The sequence below is a fragment of the Papio anubis genome, chromosome 5 (genome assembly GCF_008728515.1).
Source record: "Papio anubis isolate 15944 chromosome 5, Panubis1.0, whole genome shotgun sequence".
Lineage (NCBI taxonomy): Eukaryota > Metazoa > Chordata > Mammalia > Primates > Cercopithecidae > Papio > Papio anubis.
In genome coordinates this window covers 159,155,093-159,175,638 of record NC_044980.1, presented here as the reverse complement: position 1 = coordinate 159,175,638, position 20,546 = coordinate 159,155,093, and the positions used below count along the sequence as shown (strand labels likewise).

General features: G+C 36.2%; 1 long non-coding RNA gene across 1 annotated transcript; it reads left to right on the top strand.

Moving 5' to 3' along the window:
* The first annotated feature begins 12,772 nt into the window (after positions 1–12,772).
* On the top strand, positions 12,773–20,101 carry LOC116274988. Its single transcript, XR_004183891.1, has 3 exons — positions 12,773–13,243; positions 17,661–17,707; positions 19,579–20,101. It is a non-coding gene; the product is annotated as an uncharacterized LOC116274988 (long non-coding RNA).
* Positions 20,102–20,546: the final 445 nt, after the last annotated feature.

Genomic DNA, 20,546 nt, shown 5'->3' with positions numbered 1-20,546 from the left:
ATGTGTCTATCCTCTTGTCCTTCTCTGGTCACCCTCCCCAACCTGTACCACAGCTGCCATAATGACCTTCTTCTTAGTCTCCATCTCCGACTTCATTTCTCATGTTAGCAGCTTTTATGAATGGATTCCACTCAGTGATTTCATTTGTAATAGTATAAGCCTCAAAAAAAAAATCATCCACAAATGGTATTTCATAAAAGGCAGCTCTGGTTACCATACAAAGTCCATCTATTCTTTTTTAAATTGATTAAAATATTATTTGAAATAAAAGCACAATGAACATAAGTTTCAGAAGACCCTGCAGAAACTTGAAGTGATATTCTACAAGTTCTAGTTTTCATCACATGAGCAAATGTTCAGAGCGTTTAGGGGAAAGGTAGGACACTGCAAATGTGTTGTGAGCTTGAACAAATACTGACAGGGACAGGAGGAAGGGAAATTCTGGGAAGAAGAAGGAGGGTCCCCATTGAGGGCCCCATCCTCAAGCCAAAAAGCCTGAGACTTCAGCCTAAAGTGAGAACTTACATCCCTGTTTTTGTGCTCAAATGTTTCCTTTTCCAAAACCACCCATGGCCCCACCCTACCCCATCCTGTGCCTATAAAAACCCCAGACCCAGCTGGCAGAGAGAGGAGAAGCAGCTGGAGGTCAGAACTATGATTGAACATCAGAGAGAAGCAACTTGACTTCAGAGGGACAGCTTGATGGCGCAACTTTGGAGAAGAATCCAGCCAGAGATGGCCAGACTTCAGGGGAAGATTACCAACCTGCCCCATCCCTTTTTCACTGATAGCCACATTTATCAGCAATGAAATCCCCTCCTTTTACCATCCTTCAATTTGTTCATGCAACCTCATTTCTCCTGGATGCCAGACAAGAGCTTGGGAATCATGAGTGCAGATACAAAAAGGCTGTCACACACACTTGCCCTTTGCCCTTGCTGGTGGAAGGCAACTGCCTCATAGGAAAAGGCAGAGGGTCAACTGAGCTGTTAATATTTAAGCCATCATGGACAGCAGACCTAAAAGAGCACTGTAACACTCCCTCTGGGGCTTCAGGGGTCATGAGCACCCCCCTTAGATGCTGCCATGGGCCCTGCATGGACTTTACTCCTGCCAGCACCCAAAAGCATTTACCCTGGCTCCTGTACCCACTCACCTGCGTGTTCCTGCCCACAAAGGGGTGGAGCGCAGGGGGTCTGAGTGAGTGGAATTTGTTCTGGTCAGTGCCAAAGTGGCTGGCTAGTTCCAGCACCCATGCACTTCAGTTCCCACCTTGTTTGCTGGCGGGCTCCCTCCCATGAGGAGTTGAGAGCTGCGGGCTGAGTACATGAGGCACCCTCTTCACAAGCCCCATGAAGGGTCAGGGAAATAGCCTGCTTCAGTACTGTTACCTAAAACTTACAGGACACATTTTTCCTGCTATAATGAATGACAGATAATATCAAATGCAGTAATGTCCTGTAAATACCAATAGAATTCAGGAAGTAGAATCAATCTGTTTCACCGAGTATTTTGGGAGTGGGGGGAATGTGTGCATGAGTTTATTAAAAAGCCTCACTACATCAGGGGAAGGTTTCTCTTTCACTTAACTAAATAAAGTTGCAGATGCTCACATGTATATTATATATAACTGTGATCTTTACTGGAGTCAAAACCAATAAATGTATTTTCAATTTCAAATAAAAATTCCTACTTTTCAATAGGAATTTTATCATTTTTACATCATTTTTAAGAATATTTTTCTAAATAGAGTATCAAGAAAAAACTATTCATTTGGAAACAAATTTCTTGAAATGTCTGGTTTTACAACTTCAGGACCAAAGATGTCATTAGTTTTTTAAGGTACTTTTTAGTGGTCTGAAACTTGAAAACTTGAAACAATATTTAAAATGAAAATATACATAGTAAAGTTCTTGGGTATATTTTTGGTTTGAAAATTATTTTTAAAACCTATGCTAAAGAATAAGGTTTTTCAGCAGCGTATTTTTAAAAATTAAATTCAAATTCACACTTGTATTGATTTATTTGGTGAGTTCAGAAAACTGAGAAGGATGAAGTTTTAAAAAATGAAATATTTTCTTTAAAATGCCTGATAGTAGTACAAAAATGTATTGAGTTGTAAACCCTGAATATGCAATCGCCATGGGAATCATTTAAACTTATTTCTGCTGTTTCTTTTATTTAATGATTTGGAGTCTGAAAATGAGAATCAGGTATGCCAGTTTGGTTTTTCTCTGAATAACTCACATAACTATAATACAGGAAAACAATTCTGTACTTTTCCAATGATTTGATATGCCTAGTTTAGATCTTATCAAGATGAAACTGATGTGAAACTGAATAGAACTGAAATTAATTGGAAACCTGACTGTCATATGGTGATACACACATTAGGCTCCTTGAATCCTGAAAAGTATCCTTTCATGGACTACAGTTGGCAAGAGATGATTGGGGTAGTTTTAGGAAGTACAGCTCTCAAAGGACCCATAATTAAAACCTTCTCAAATCCTCCCTTTGCTTATAACATAGCATGCTCTGTAGTCAAAGTGATGAAGGCTAAATTTACTTGTAACTCAGTACAAAGTTAGGTAACAAATAATTCTTGCTTTTATATTGTATTAGAACACATCTTTTGCTGATGTTGAGTAACATTGAATTAACAAGATAGAGAGAGTTGTCAGTAGTCACAGCACAAGGAAACACATCAGGAATTTATTAGATTTGGATTTATCAGTGCATAGAAATTCATGATGTTTAACTTAAAGGCAAAAAGAGCAGAACACTTTGAATAATAGCTTGAAGTGGATGATTAGCTAAGGGGATGCAACATTTAATAGCCAAAATAAATTACTATAATTATTTTATTACCTATGCTAACTGATTCCATTGTTTTTATTGAAATAACAGCTCCCTGAGGAAGGGAACGGTGCTTCAATGAATCTCAGCTGTAGGCTTGTATGTTCTCCTACAGCAATCAAAAATGATGAAAAATAGCCTTCATTGATAATACTCTTATTCTCTGCATTTCTGCACTTGGAAAAAATATAACATCCAAATGCAAATATATGGAAATTTCTAGAAGTGTCCGGATAGAAGAGAAAGCCTGTTGAAGACAGTATTTTGTTTTTAGCTCTCGAGCCCTTCATATTTGCACTCTTTTATTGGTTCATGGCATCACCATGTAAGTTTTTTCTTTATTTTCCATTTTATTTTCTGGGAAAGACTTTCTTGAGATTCTGATATGTCCACCTTCTAGTAAAAATATACACATGTGCTTGCATTCTTGTACATATGTTTCTCAAGGTAGTGGCAAGGAGGTGGAATGAGTCACGGTGGCTGAGGTGTGAAGCCATGGAAGGAAAATATTGTGTATTCCTAGAAAGTCCATTTTACTTGAAGATTTGGAAAAATAGTAAAAGAAAAATTGATGCGTTATGGAGTATGTAAACATTTCTATGCGTGAAAAAAACGGACTCCAAAATAAATTATGACCTTGTGGCAGACTGTCTTTCTTCCTCCTTTCCCAGCTTTTTCCCCTATTTCATCTTTCCTTTCCATTTTTTTTTTTCTGTCTTTAGGGGCTTTTCATGAAAGAGCTTGATAAAGATTTCCAGCCTACTTCTTCAGTTCCTTCCACATTTTTCATCTTCAGATGAAGATACAAAAGGTCTACTGCCATTGTAGGACACAAATCCACAGAGATCATCCTTAATTTAGGAAAAGTGGAAGGGTTATAGGGCAATACTTTCAGTTCAACTTCGAAAGATTTTGTTTGACCACACTTTTTTTTTTCTTTTCTTTTTTTTTTTTTTTTTAGTGAAGTGAGGTCAATGTTTACATTTTTGAATTTAAATATGCCATGCATTTTATGTGGATATTTTCTTTGATTTGATTTTTAAAAATATTGAGGATCAGATATTTAGAATGGTTTCTTCCAAGCCTTTGCCAAAGTCTACCAGCTTAGCATTCATTCATTTACTCATACATTCATTTTTTGAGCAAATATTTACTGAGCTTCATTCTAATATGAATACCACACTAAGTTTTAGAAATACGAAGTTGGCATAGTGGATGCCTGCAAGGAACTCAAAGTCAGGAGGTGAACAAATGAACAACTAGTAATCCCATTAACAAGCACTTTTATAAGAAACATGTACAATGTGAGGCAGGGTGGGGCAGGGCATGGAGAAGAGGTAACTGAAGAGTGCAGGGATGGGGAGGTAGAAGGTGTGTGGGTGAAGGGTGAAAAAAATAGCTGGGAAATGAAGGAAGAAATTCCAAAGATTCTCCTTTTACTTCCTTGAAGAAAGGACAACGGGTTAAATAAAGGATATTGGTTTATATTTATCTTTTAAAATAAGTTGATATTCCATAAGCTGCAATGTTAAATATGCTGGATACTTACGTTGCTCTAAGTAAATTTGGCAGCTGTCTTTGTAGGGTTGTTTGAAGGAAACTGGGAGGAATTATTTACATAAAGAACCAGATTCAAGCAATGCGTCCCACCTGATGGACAAAGGGTCTACAATTCACCCAAGAATCATTTTATTGAGTAATCACATTAGAAGACAGGCCATTGTTTGGTACATTAACTATAGCATCAATGTATTGTGTAATGAAAAGGTAGGTCTTAATTCATCATATTAACCTTCAATGCATCTAGCAAGGTTTCCAGGAAATGGTGGACACAGTACAGTCTTGGAGATGGCTTGAATTTTTTTCTTTTTTCTTTTTTTTTTGGTGATGGAATCTTGCTCTGTCACCCAGGCTGGAGTGCAGTGTCATGGTCTCAGCTCACTGCAACCTCCACCTCCTGGGTTCAAGCAATTCTCCTGCCTTAGCCTCCTGAGTAGCTGGGACTACAGGTGCGTGGCCACCACGCCAGGCTAATTCTTTGTATTTTTAGTAGACATGAGGTTTCACCATTAGCCAGGATGGTCTCGATCTCCTGACCTTGTGATCCGCCCGCCTTGGCCTCCCAAAATGCTGGCACTATAGGCATGAACCACCATGCCTGCCGATGGCTTGAAATTTTCAAATGTTATTGCTTAATTTGAAATAATATTCCACTTTGTTTCCCTGCATCCCATCTCAACACACATACACACATTCCAGTATAATTATCACCTCTTCAGTGTAGTCTCCACTGACCTCTCTATTTAAAATATGTTCCTATTACTTTATTTTACACTCTGTTTCCTTCATACCAATACAATCATTCATAATTTATTTCATTTATTTGTTTTTATGACTTCCTCACTAAATTTCAAACTTCATATTCACATGATTATTAAAAAAAATTGTACCAAAGTCCCTAACTGTTCAATGAATGTTTATTGAATGAATGAATATATCAATAAAGGGATGAACAAAGGAATAGAATCTGAAACTGGAGATGTGATGGACTGAGCGTGCTAAATTCCACAAATGTTTGGGTAGTTTAAAGCAAGGAATAACAATTTAGAGTTGGGAACGGCTTCTTCTCCACTCTAAAGCAGTTAATGTGTGAATTCAAAGCTGTTCTAATTAATATTTCTTCCTCATATTTAGACTGCTGTACTACCTTATGTATTAAAGAATTACATAGACATATTTTAGGATATCTTCATGATGAGATATTTTGTCTTCCCTTCTTCTCTAGAATATGTAGTGTCCATGTCATTGCACTATTCATCTGACCTCTCCATGCTGGGTTCAATTATGAAGATAGTCAGTGTAATGCTTAAGGTATTGAAGAAGGTAGTGTCCCTCAGGACAAATATTATTGAATTAAGAATAAAGTTCATAGAGGCAAATTATTTCTCTCATTTCTACTGATAACGTCTCCCCACACACACTCATAGAAAACAGATTTTGATGAAGGAAGTTAGGGAAAGAAATCACTGGAAGGAGTCTTCGAAATGAAAGAAGGACTTCTTTTCTCATGTCTTCATTTTTCAGAATAAGCCTAATTTTTCCTAATGGTCACATCACCAAAATCTGCTAAATGTTCATCACTTCAAAGCCCCAAAGTATCAGAGCTACTAAAAAGAATAGTGCTGCCATAGCATCAAAGTAAACTACTGAATTTTAGATTGCAATAGCCAGATGTAAGTTAAGATTTTGTTGAAACAGAACAAACGCTCTGTCAAATGATAACATCGTATTAATTTGAGGGTTTCAGGATAAAAAGGTTGGGCATACAAAGGTAAGTATAGGCCAGGCGTGGTGGCTCATGTGTGTAATCCCAGCACTTTGGGAGACTAAGACGGGGGTGGATCACCTGACGTCAGGAGTTCGAGACCAGCCTGGTCAATATGGTGAAACCAGTCTCTACTAAAAATACAAAAAAAAAAAAAAAAAAAAAAAAATTAGCCAGCTGTAGTGGCAGGTGCCTATAATCCCAGGTACTAAGGAGGCTGAGGCAGGAAAATTGCTTGAACCCAGTGGCCAGAGGTTGCAGTGAGCCGAGATCACACCACTGCAATCCAGCCTGGGCAACAGAGCAAAACTCCATCTCAAAACAAAAAACAAAAACAACAACAACAAAAAACAAAGCTAAGTACAAAGATATCTTGGAAACTGCTTATAAGTTCTTTTTGTTTGATGAAATGGGGTTGACTTTGAGTGACTTTCTTGTTGGTAGAGTTAGAATTCATGAGTGAAGCATGATGCGTGTACATGATACACATTTCAACAAATAATTAGCTATCATTTATTAAACATATAATAGCAGTGTGTTACATGTATTATTTGTTTTCATTCCTAAGGCAGCCCTACTTTATGAAAGATAACTGCGGCTCAGAAACACTAAGGGAGGTATAGACATAAATAACTAAAAGAGTTGCAAATGGGATTGAACCCAGGTCTAACTTATTACAAGATCTATTCTCTTCCCTGTACATTGTTGCTGTCTCTTTTTTGGACTTCAGTGACGACTGTGAATGACCCTAAGCTCATTCTAATTCTGAGGGAGACAAACATGGGTAAAATGAACCAATAAATCATAATTTCTGTCAATTATGCTACTCAACCAAGGGGATCCTTGTGAAGTTTTGAAAACCAGGCACCAACTGAAAGAGGCAGGCCTCTACTGTTGTATGTGTATTTACCAGTAAAAGGTGATTTACTGGCTGGGTGCGGTGACTCATACCTGTAATCCCAGTACTTTGGGAGGCCAAGGCAGGTGAATCACGAGGGCAGGAGATCGAGACCATCCTGGCTAACATGGTGAAACTCCGTCTTTACTAAAAATACAAAAAATTAGCCAGATATGGTGGCGGGTGCTTGTAGTCCCAGCTACTCAGGAGGCTGAGGCAGGAGAATGGCGCGAGCCCAGGAGGCGGAGCTTTCAGTGAGCCGAGATCGCGCCACTGCACTCCAGCCTGGGCAAAAGAGCAAGATGCCATCTCACAAAAAAAAAAAGGTGATTTACTAGACAGGTCATCAAAGTCCAAGGAATGGGCCAAGTCTGTAGATCATCAAAATGAAGTACCTTGGACATATGGGAAACGCCTTGTGGACAATATGTTACAAAAGAAAGAAGTGAGAGAGAGGCTTGGAAAGGAGAGAGAAGAAATAATAATAAGACAAGTAATTTATAATCCTATCAAAAATTCTGTAAGGTAGGAATTATTACCTTTATTTCACACCAGAGAAAACTAAGGCACAAAGGGTAAAGTGGCTTGTCCAAGTAGAACATATTATTTAGTAGGAGAATTGGAAATCATAATTGTAATTCTTTTTCTACTGCTTCAAATTTTGCTAGTTATTATTTTTGGTCTGTAGTTGATTGGGTTTAAATAATTAATTTGCCATCCTTAAATCAGTATTGTACTTTTTAGTACACGTAGGGAAAACAGAAAAGAAAGAGAATACTGACAGATTACTTTTTAAGGCAGGGTTTTTCAAACCAGACACTATTGGTACTCTGGGTCAGCTTATTCTATGTTGTGGGGGACTGGCCTATGTATTCTAGGATTACTGGCAGCACCCCTGGCCTCTATTAACTAGTTGCCAGTAGCACTATACTCCCAGTTTCAACAATGACGAATGTCTCCAGATATTGCCATATGTCCCTTGCAAGGCAAAATTCTCTTCTTTCCATTTGAGAATCATTGCTATAAAACAGACAAGGAATAAAGTTATGAGCCTACACTTCCGGCATCCAAATTGTAGTTCTGCTTGATGATTTGTGATCTCTGTAAACTTCAGAAACTTTTGAACTTATCTGAGATCCAGAGACTTTATTTAAAAAAAAAAAGAGAGAGAGAGAAAATTATGATTATTTATTTTATGTAATCATTAGAATGCCCTAAAATAATTGTGTGGCTTGATGTGGAAATGTTCTACATATGTAATAAGTGCTACTAATATAAATAAGCATTATTCTTATTTGCTTGTGGTGATAAAAATGGAAAACAAAAGAAAATAAAAATCAGAGAACAGAAATCATTTTAATGAATATACCTTGTTTCTTGAAGAGTATCAGAAATCATAGATAAAGGGGTGCTAACTCATAACTGAGACAATTGCTTCTTAAAACTGCCTTATAAGAAAACCTGGTAACTGTAATGAAGCTATTTTGGTAACCCTTAAAGTTGTTAGTTTCCATCCTATAAGTGAGACAAGAGAGTCCATTTCACTTTCAAATATGTCAAACAATAAAGAAAGTCTTGTTCTTCTGGAACTGTAAAGCAAACACTGGACTTGATTGAGTTAATTTCAGATCTGTCAAGAATTAGCTAAGTGACCCTGAGCAAGTCATTTCATTTTTCTGAATTTCAATTTTGTTATTTGTTCAACGGTAAGCAAATTAAATTAACTAATTTGCAATCTAGTTGGGAGCACTCAGTGAGATAATGTATGTGAAATAGAAATGATAACACTTACAAATATAAAGTGCAGCACCAAACCCAGAAATATTACTAGAGTTGTCTTGCAACATACAAAAGCAAAAATATTTCAGAAACAGCTATTTCAAACAATGAGCTACTTCTATTTTTTCCAAAACTCTAAATCATACAATGTGCTCCACACAGGCCTGAAGAGACTAGATTTAGAGAGAAAATGGATGAATTGACTCACTTTACAAACAGGAAACTCTTGTCAAACAATCCTCTAGTTATTCAAACCATACCACAAATCATTTCAAATATCCAGAAATCAATAACTGTAAACATTTTATTATGATTTCTCTACATTGTTATTTTGCAAAATAAAAGTTGTAGAGCAGAAAGGAATAATTTTACCCAATCCCTCCTTGAGTTTTAATGATAATTCTGAAAATTAGTCAGGTTTATATGCTCCAGAAACATAAGCAAATTGTTAATAGAGGGGAGTTTGTTAATTAAAATTCCCAGAGGCAGAAGAATACCTGTAACAATGAGAAATATGATAAAACTATAAAAGGTACATGAAATTAGTGTGCTTATTTTGGAATATATATAATATATTATATATTTTATAATAATATATTATTTTATAAATTATAAACTTCTATAATTTATAAATTATATAACTTATATAATAACATATAAATTATATAATGACTTATATAAAACATATAATTTATAAATTATATAAATTATAATATTTTATAATAATGCATATTATTATATATTATATAATTGGAATATATAAAGTTTTGAAATTAGAAATATGAAAGCATATTTTCAATTGTCATACATCACAGTAAAACAATTGAAGACATGCTTTCAACATATAAAAAAAAACTATGAGTATTTAACTGGCAATTCAATATCTCTATGCCTGGAGAAAATGTATTTTTGTCTGCACCCTAGAACTGATTTTCTTGTTGATATTTTAAAAAATTGCATTGCTTATTACTCTCTTTCTTGTCCTTCTTCAGCCACCCTTCAGATGGCTAAAGTCAATGGTAGTATGTTTCCATGAGACTGAATGTTTGAATATCATCTTAAAAATGTTCTGTCTTTTTCTGTTCTCAGAAGTTGTGGTTTCCAATGGTTTTACACATTTGTCTCTTTTTTTTTTTTTTTTAACACACATTTGTCTATTTTCCAATGGTGTTACACATTTGTCTTTTTTTCCCACATATTTGTCTCTTTTCTCACTTCCATACTTCTACTACTTCTTTATTCATTTGGTTCTTAATTCTGGAGATGTTGGGTAGATGGCTCTCATGGGCCAAAGTTTTGAGAATAAAAATTGCCTTGTACTAATAAGATACCATTCAGTACCATGGACAGCAACACCGATGTCTTGCCCTGGACCTGGCAGGACTTTTTAATCTGCTACTAAGCCTACCAATAAGATTCTGCAGGATCCATACTCACAATTAGTAGTTTATCTGTCAATTTGGGCTGGACTCTATTCCTTTTTTACTTGTTGGTGTGGTATGTTTATATAGTTCTAGGGAAGAAGTTAAGCCTTTTAAATAAATGACAAAAAGATCACAAACAGAATGTGAGTTGTAGCCTTGGCCAGTGAAAATTTCCTAGCACTCTACACAAGAATCAAATGTGTTTTGTGAAGCCTTGGACTTCAAATGCTTGTGTATAGATGACATATATATATGCTTAATCATAATGTGAATATAACATCTCTTATTTTACTTCTTATATCTTTGTACTGTGTGTCAGAAACTTCTTTGTGCTTCCTTTACATTTGCAGTCATGTATTTGTCTTTTGTAAGAAATCTTTACTTGGATTTTGAAACTAAGAAACAAAGTGTTCCAGTCATATTAGTTCTCTCCCATAGGTTGTGGACTCAGCAATACTTCTGACAGATATCTACCTGATCTGGAGAGCCTTCAATATAATCTTCTAAATGTTTATTGAAGGTTAGTACACACATTTTTCCTTTTCATTGTAGAAAGGATAAAACCTGTACAACAATTGCATTTTACAACAGCCCCTTCTCAGTGTCATAAAACTGAAGTTGTAATTTAGGATTGATAGCTACAGAAAAGAACAGGAGTTCTGGATTTTTAAAGTTTAAGACAAACACTTTGCACATGCACCAGTTAAACCTCCAGCACTTACAATCCTGTGAAGTAAATTCAGGCCCTGGGGCTTGATGGGATAAGCACTACAGGTACTTTATAACAGCAAGTGAAATCATCAATTTAACACATTTGATACATGTGCTGCTCAGTTTTTGAAAAGTAAAAAGAAAGCTGTAGGAAATGAACATGGCATATGACTTGATGATAAGCATTTTGAAAATGCACATCTAGAACAGAAACATTTTGTTTTTTTTTTGCAGTCACATGAGCCTTCTAGAGGCCTCTCTGCAAAGTCAGCAAAGTGTCATGCATTGGCAATCAGCCTGGAGGGAGGTGAGGTCACCGACCAGCTTGTAGAAGGGAGACCTTGCATTTTTGTAAAGATTTTCATCAATAACATGGAGCTGTTGTTTTCTACCTTGACTAAACTCTAACATTTGGAGAATTTGAATATTGCATAAACAACTTGGTGCCTGCTGAAAACCTAGTTACTGTCTTATTCTCCTGCTGAGGACAGTACTTCCACCTTAGTTGGTTTCAAGAGCAAAAGTACACCATAGTTAATGTGAGGTAACAAGAGAAATCATCAAGAATCAATTCTGGCTAAGAATTTTATTTTGAACTTCAGCAGCTGAGTTGAAAGAACATGACATTTATAGTAGGGAAAATAAGAAACAACAAACTCAAGTCCAAATGCTCGAGAAGAGAAACACAAGAAAGGCAAGTATCTACATTGTTTCCAGCTTATTCCATCAGCATGTACCACATGTCAAAGACTATGCAAGGTACTTGAGGTCTAAAATGAAGATCATCTTTGCCCATAGACTAGACAAGGAAAACAAAAAAAGTATGATATCATACTAGTAATATTAAAATATACAAAAAGTAAATGATTATAAAAGATAGAAAGGGCCAAGCGCGGTGGCTCATGCCTGCATCCCAGCACTTTGGGAGGCTGAGGCGGGCAGATCACGAGGTCAGGAGTTTGAGACCAGCCTAGCCAATATGGTGAAACCCTGTCTCTACTAAAAATACAAAAACTAGCCAGGTATTGTGGTTCGCATCTGCTGTCCCAGCTACTTGGGAGGCTGAGGCAGAAGAATTGCCTGAACCTGGGAGGCAGAGGTTGCCCTGAGCCAAGATCGCACCCCTGAACTCCAGCCTGGGCAACAGAGAGAGACTCCATCTCAAAAACAAAAACAAAGATAGAATGATCAATATCTGCTATACCCAACCCATGAGATAAAGAACAGTGTTAAAGGGAGGAAGGTATAAGGGAGTAAGTTGAATCCTAGAAAGTATGACTATGTTGGAACAAGAGATCAACAGATTATGAACTACATATGAAAGCCGGAGTTTAATGGGAAAAATCTTTTGAATGTGACATAATACTGAAGATTTTAAAACAATAAAATAATGACTCAATTTTAATAAGGCTAACTCTTATAGACATGGGGCAGATTCATTTGGTGTTGACCATCAAACCCACAGTGGTAGAGTGTTAGTGAGCATTTGCCGGGGGTGTCAGTGGAAAAACGCAGTTGAACCAGTTAAGTAGATAATGTGTAGTATAGGTAAGAAATAAGAGTCTGAACTAAAGGCATGACCATGGGATCACAGGGAAGCAAAGTATTTGAGAGTAATTAAGGGGGTAAAATGAGCATCATAACTGTTAATAATCAATATTCAGTGGAAAGATTACAATTAATCTACCCAATAACTCTTGGGGCAATCATCCTTGTGAATGACAATGTTAGGTTTCAATATGAAAAGTATCAGCTCTCCAAGTGTAAGGATAAGAATAAATATTATATATGCATAGAAATACAGGGAGGAAAAGAAATCGTGTTGAAATTATACCTAGTTTCTACAAAAGGTGAACAGAAATTCAGGAAACATTGTTCTACTCTAAGATATGCATACACAACAGAAATGTGTACAAATAGTCACCAAAACACACGTACTAGAATGTTCTTAGAAACTCTATTCGTAATTGCCTCAAAATAAAAACAAAATCTATCATCAGTAAAGCTGATAAAATGTGCCATATTTACACAATAGAATACTATTGTCAATAACTATTATGACCTCACAGAAAATACATATAAATCTCATAAAAATAGTGCTAAATGAAAGAAGCCAGAAACAGGACTGCACACTGTATGATTCTACAGATATAAAGTAGACAAAGTTTTATGAAGTTGAAAATCAGCAAAGCTGTTACTTTTGAAGGAGATAGTGACTCAAAGGGGACACAGAGAAGGAGGGGAATTCTGGTAACTTTGTTTTATGACCTGTGTGGGTTCCATGAATGTGATCAGTTTGACAAAACCCTTCCAGCTTTCCTTTTATAGTTTATGCCGCGTACTTTTCTGCATTTTCGTTATACTTTAACAAAAAGTGTTGATAAAAATGATGCTTAGTGAAAATGAGAAAATCTAGTCATAGACAAGAAATGGGTTGTTGTGTAAATGGGTAGAGGCTTCTCAGATAGTCCTGTTACACCTATCTCTATGTAACATTCCACATACTAGGACAGAGAAATAAATTAGCCTCTCTTGGGGTTAATTGTATCACTGGTTTAAAGTGATTCCTCAAAAATATATTATTTTGACTTCATAGTCACCTGCATGCTTTGAAGAGTTTAGGTTTACACAAACTGCATCAAAAAGTGTCTGCTGGTTGCTTTTTGTGTCTGTATAATCATCCCAAGGTCTTGTGTGGGCTGCCCATGGAAACTCACAAGTGGTCATGTATTGGAACAATGTTCTACTTTATCCCCTAGAAAGAATGGCTTCCAGCCAACTCATGACAAGAATGAAAGTGCTTTGTATCAGACTCCCTGCTGTGCATTAGAATTTCAGTTACAGCTGCTACCTTGTTATGTTATAACACCCACATTTCTTTACTTACAAGGCCAGCCTCACAGAAAAAAAAAAAAAAAAAAAAAAAAAGCCTTGTATTCATTGTCTAATTATCAACTTCATATACCTTGGAAACAGACTGTAGCTCAAACATGTGTATAACTCAAAATATTATTGTAAGGTTAAGATCTGGAACAATAAAAAAATTTCTTATCACTGTTAATAGCCTCATGTAAAAATAATGACTACATAAAACTAGTGCTTTTTAAACATTTTAACTTTTTAATGGACAGATTTATTAGTAGAAATATGAAATGATTTAGATAAATGGAGAGGAAAAAAATCTAACATGGAACAAGGTGGGCCAAGAACTTGTTTCAGAGCTTTGGCAGCCTGCCGAGCACACCTCTCAATGGGGACATGCAACTTTAATCTTTATTATGGAGTGATCATAAGTGGACTGATTCTGAGCACCATCTGCTCTCGATGAAGCATTGGAGTTACAGGCTGCTCACTCTGATATGCCCTTCACCTCTGCTCTCCAATGTCACCCAAAGTCCCATTTTGAAAGGTTGAGTTTTATTAAATGGAAAAGTTTATTATAATTAATATTCTTTATGAGAGCCATTTATTTTTAATGAATAGCAGAATGGGCAGCTGAGGCTCCCTCTTCAACCCTGAAAAGCAAACTAAATGTGGTGAAAGCTATCCAGAGATTTCTATTTAGGCATTAGGGGGATGAACTTTCAGTTGGATGCCTAGATGAATCTTTGAATGTTAGACACAACATCAACTCTTTAGCCTACTTGTGTTGCAGCGTGGGTACTCAATTTAAAATAGTGACAGAGAGAGAGAGACATACGTCCTATCCTTAACATAAAATAAAAAGAAAGTTGTGTGTTCTCACTTTTAATATAATATCCTAAAGTAAACAAGGTATCCTGAATTTCATTTGTTTCATTGTGCTCTATTGAATATTACGCTCTATTGAGTAGGTATCTATAAATGTGATCTTATTTGGAAACAGAAATTATATCTACATTATGTCTGTGCAGGCATAATTAAGGATCTCAAGTTGAGAATATTCTGGATTTAGGGGTGCCCTAAGGCCCATGACTGGTGTTCTTACAAAAGAAAGGAGAAGGAGATCGGAGATACGGACATCCAGCAAGGAAGGTCATTTAAAGATGGAGGGAGAGACTGGAGTGTTGCCTCAACAAGCCAAAAAGTACCAGGGATGGCTGGCAGACATCAGAAGCTAGGATAGAGGCATCGAATAGATTTTCCTGCAGTGCTTCCAGAAGGAACCAACCTTGCCGACACTACAAGTTTGGACTTCTGACCTCCAGAAGGTGAAAAAATAATTTCTGTTGTCTTAAATTACCCAGTTTGTGGTAGTTTGTTATGGCAGCCCTAAAATACTACTACAGGGATAGTTGCTGTTAATTTAGATGTTTTGGGAATCTTTTTGTGAGCTTAGGAAAACAGATTTCATTAGTGTTCAGAAGACATCAGCTGTTTCAGTAGCTACACCTAAATGTATTTGCCTTTCTCTCTCTTTCAGATTTTTTTTTTTTTTTTGCTCATTGACTCCTTCTCTTCCTTTCCTTTGCTGAGGAATGTTAGAATGTTTAGAAATGAAAGAAATTCGTCTTTGTGAGTGATATTTCAGATAACATAATAAAAATGAAAGATTTCGGGAAATTCATGGGGGTGGTTTTAGTAGATTCTTCAGAGATTCCATGAACAATAAGACAATGTAAGTATAAAGATGACACTACTTTTCATATAAGCCAAAAATACTACAGAAATAAGTATTATTTTTTGGATATGTTAGCACCATTGCTCACTCTGATTATGGAAATAAAACGTATTTCCCCAAAAGACAATGTACATTTACACATGAAATCAGCCTGCCTTTGTATTTTCCTGATTAGTGTCACCAGAGTGTCTGGTCTTACCCAAGGCAAACTCCTACCACCCAAATAACATATGTTACTATTTCCTGGAACTTCCATTCCCGGGGCCTCTCTGAAAGGAACCACTGAATTACTGTCAACATGCATACTTGTGGCTCAGCATAACTCGATTACCCTGACAACATTTTTTACATTTATTTTTTATTACTTAAAGATTTATTGCTTTGTCCCTTAAATAAAAACTGTGAAGCAAATAAAAAACAATTTATTCCTAATTTACAAAGGCAGTAACAAACAACCTTGACCCCTTAAAAAATGAGATTACTAAGGGTAATGTTCTAAGAATCTCTTTGTCATCAAACAGAATTTTTAAACAGAGATATGTTTTAAGATTGAAGCAGTTCTCTTTTAAGACTATTCCTTATCTTGTGAAGTCGCCCTTGTGGAAAGTGTACAATGACAAAATAGCGAAGTATTAGGGTTGACAGAAGATAGCTGGGGGAAATGGAAAGGATTTCAATGTTAACAAATATTTTGAAGTTTTCAGTAACTCTAATGGCATATGCATAAAGGAAGATGAACAGAAAGGATTTTAAAATAATAATAGGTGCATAGCAATTAGAGGCATAATATGGATAGAAGAAACACTTCAATACAATGAAACAAAATGTGTTAAAAGAAAAAAACAACAAAACACAGGACTTCAGTTTTTCTCAAGGGAGTTAAATGCATTTAATAGATATTTGAGAACCAGTAAGTTTTATAGGGAAGTCACAAGACCTAGATTACAACAAATGCTTTGAATCCATTTTAACTGCTAGTTGACAAGTTGCATTACTTGGCTGTATTTTTCATTCCTTACCTGTGAAATGCTGGAATAAAGGAAAATGATTCTACCTTAGTTTCCTAGGGCTGTTGCAACAAATTACCATGAATTTGGTAGATTACCACAAGAGTAATTATCTCAAAGTCCTGCAGGTTGGAAGTACAAAACCAAGGTGTTATTAGATCCATGCTACCTCTGAAGGCTCTAGGGAAGAATCTTTCCTTGCCTCTTCCCAGCTTCTGCTGGCTCCTAGCAATCCGTGGCATTCTTAGGTTTGTGTATGCTCCGCTCCATCATCTGCCTCTGTCACCTTCTTCTCTGTCTCTCTGATTCCTCAGTGTCTGTGCACCTGTGTGTCCTCTCCTTTTCTTATAAGGACACCAGTCATTAGGGTTTGCCATAATCCACTATGACCTCATCTTCACTAACTACAAATACAAATACCCTATTTCCAAAAAAAAGGTCACATTCTGAGTTTCTGGGTGGACATGCATTGGGACGCTATGTAACCCACTATAGTTTCCAATGCAACCATACTAAAATAAATTTGCTTCATTTTTTAAATCTCCTCACTAACTGAAGCAGGGCGAAAGGAGCAACAATGTACCTCAGTTCGTTATGAACTCTCACATAAGGATGGAAAAAAAAAAAGAATCATTTGGTCTCAGGGTTTGCCTGTAAGGTAACAAAGGCTGTTGTTACAGTACCTAGTGCGAGTTAACCCAGGTAGGTAGAAGACATGATGTTGGAAGGATTCAAACTAGCTTCAGTCTCACAATACTACGAACTCTGGGCTGATACAGACAAAACACTTGCCCCTTAAAATCAGAGGCAAATGAAATACTCCAAACTTATCTATCACTACTAACTAAAAAATTAATGCAGTAACACTCTGTATTTGATGGGTGAATGAAGTTGTCTTTATAAACACCAATCGCTGTTCCAACTAACGGGAACCATATGTGAACTACCGTATTTGTGTTTTCCTCTTCAGTTCCCATTAAGTATTGTCATTTGTAATAACTATAAACAATTGCTATTCCAAAAGATATTTAATAATCTTTAATATATCTATTGCTTCCAGGCAATTTTCTATTCATGACCTTTTGGCTCTGCAGACCAGACAGTCTGGTAAGAATACTACCATGTGGATTACATAGCTAATAGAAATATACTGATTTTTAAAGACTTAACACACCCACTACGGATTGCCTCACTTGGTGGAAAGGACCCTAGGAATCAGAGAATTTAATAATGTCCATTTTGAGGATGAGAATATTGAGGTTAAGGATATTAATTAAACTCTTCAAGGCCACAAACCTAGTGAATGAAGGACTTTAAATTAAAAAACCAAACAGTTTTGAGTTAGAGCCCATGCACTTTACCATTGTACCATACTGCATCTCATCCTCATTTAAATCTCAAATTTGCACACAAGCTGCTAGGAACCTCAGGACTTTCCTCATCTTAAACCTTTCACAGGGAATTTCTCTGCCCTTCTCATGCCACTCAGTCCCCAGTTAAGCATGCCATATCTCTTTCAGGACACTAGTCTTGGATTTGGCTCTAGTTTCTGAATCAAGTATCTCTTAAGGCCCCTACTCCCTCAGGCTACTTCCTTGCCATCTAAATGAAAAATCTAGGAGTGCATTATTTTGCTGTTGGGGTTTTGTTACTCTTCTCAGAATGGGGAAACAAAATAGTAACGGACATGGTGAAATTACAGCAGTTTCATGAGAATGTAACTTCTTCCTTTCCTGGATTTTTCTTCATGGGAAGCTTAAAGAATATCTAAAAATTATTTAACATAAAGGATTACTGAATCAGTTCCACAGAACTGCAATGGCCAGTCTAAATTGGCTTTGACAGAGTTAAAGCCATCTCAGCTTCAATGTTTTGTTGTTGTTGATTTTTCCCCCTTTGAGCATCTGATCTTTAAAATCTTTGGAAGGCTCGAAATCATGCTCACTCTGGTTTTGGACCGCCAGAGCAAACCTTGGATTCCCTCTGCCATCTTATAACCTGTGAGAGAATGCACAGTCTTCACATTTCCTTTTGCTTCAGGGAAGCCATAGGTCAGTTCTCCTCCTGTCAAGTCCTCAGGAATTGTCCACAGTGGAGTTATCTGTAGCGTTAGGCTTACTTTACCCCACCTTCCCAAGTTTCACCTTTGCAACTTTACACTGCTGAGATTCTACTAAAGTACTGATATTCCTGTTTTCACTTTATCCTGCTGGATAGTTTTAGAGGAGCAAGAGCCCAGGAGAGGTTGGTGGCCTAATACCAAGGAAAGACTAATCTTGTGAAAACAGGCTAATGAGAAATCTATCTTAGTGATAGTATATTTACTTCCAGGACAGTGTTTCCTAATAGGCAGTGAGTATAAAACCAGTGACAATGTTTTTGGTCATGCATGGATGAATATGACAAAACTGTAAAATTGTGTATTCATCATAATATATAGCACAAAGGAAAACACAACTATTCAATCATGCCTGTATGTGGTAGGACTAGGAAAAGTGGACACAATGAGTAGCTCTAAAGTCCATTTAAAGGGGAGAAAAACACTAAACAGTAACATGAGCAGTACACAGCAATGGCAAGATATGGAATGCTACTATGTGAATGACAGGAGTTGGAAAGTCTTGTTTGAAAATATCAAAAAACATTAAAAGCAGGAAATAAACATGCACATTCAGACTCTGAAGTGAGATGAATCACCAACTGAGTCACCTTAGACAAAATTATTTTAATTTCTATGGCCTCCTCCGCTTCCTTCCAAATGTTGGAAAGTCTTTCTCAAAGTGCATTTGTGAGGATTAAATAACACAGCTATGTAATAAGGTCCATCATACATAGTTCATAAAATTTTGTTCACGTTCCTTCCCCCTACACCCACCTGCTAAAATAATAAGCATACTAAGTAATGGCTATGGGTGGCCAGAGATCTACAAATGTTTTTCTTTCTCCTCTGTCCTGCCTCTTTCCTTTCTCTCCCACAGACGACCTCCGTTAGTCCTTGAAAGGAAGATTTATTCTGTGAAGATTTTTGGATTCATATTACAAAGAAAGAAACCCATGAACTTCAAACTCTTTTAATATCTGTTCTAAGCTGTTTTGTTTATTTTGGAAGATGGGAATTGGCCACTTTTATTTTCCAGTGGCTGTTTAGAAGCTGGGTCACTAGAGGTTAACTTCTTAAAGAAATAAAAACAAGTTGCCTTTTCCAGAAAAAAAAAAAAAATTGACTTTCAGTGAGAATAAAGCAATGTTCCAGTAATACTGAGTAGTTCTTTAACAATTTTTCAATACTCATCAGTGATAAATCTTTTATAAGGAATGTAATTCAGTGGTTCTTCAATTTAAATATACTTTTGAACTATCAGTATAAGTAAAAAATTGATTTCATAGGAATATGGAATTATTTGACTGAAAATTATAAAATAATTGATTGAAGCGGAAATTATTTTAATAGAGAGATATGTGAATAATTTTCCATCATTCTTTGCATAAAGTACGTTAATTTCGTAAAGTGTTTATTTTTATATATAACGAAAAGCTTGTTTACAAAACACTTTTAAAGGAAGACAGACTTAGTTAGCTTTTCTATTTAAAAAAAATGTTGAATAATTATATACAGACTTATCTGTGTACTGTGTTTTAAATCACAGACATTAGATAGAAATTAATCTTATAACTCTAACCTTTTAAAAAAGTTTTCAATCTCTCTTTTCAAGAGGATATTTACCTAATAAAACTAAAAAGAAAAAAAGCATCTAAGGCACTGTAAATACTCAGAAGACAGTGCTAAGGAAGCTCAGAGAAGCTTTCCCTTGGAGAAGATAACCTACTCATACTGGGACTTGGAGTTGAAAATCCTTTAGAGATATGGCAAGGAAGGAGATAGCTATAAGGCAAATGTCAGTTGTTTGGGACTCACCATTGGAAGAAGAAGACCATGACTCTATTG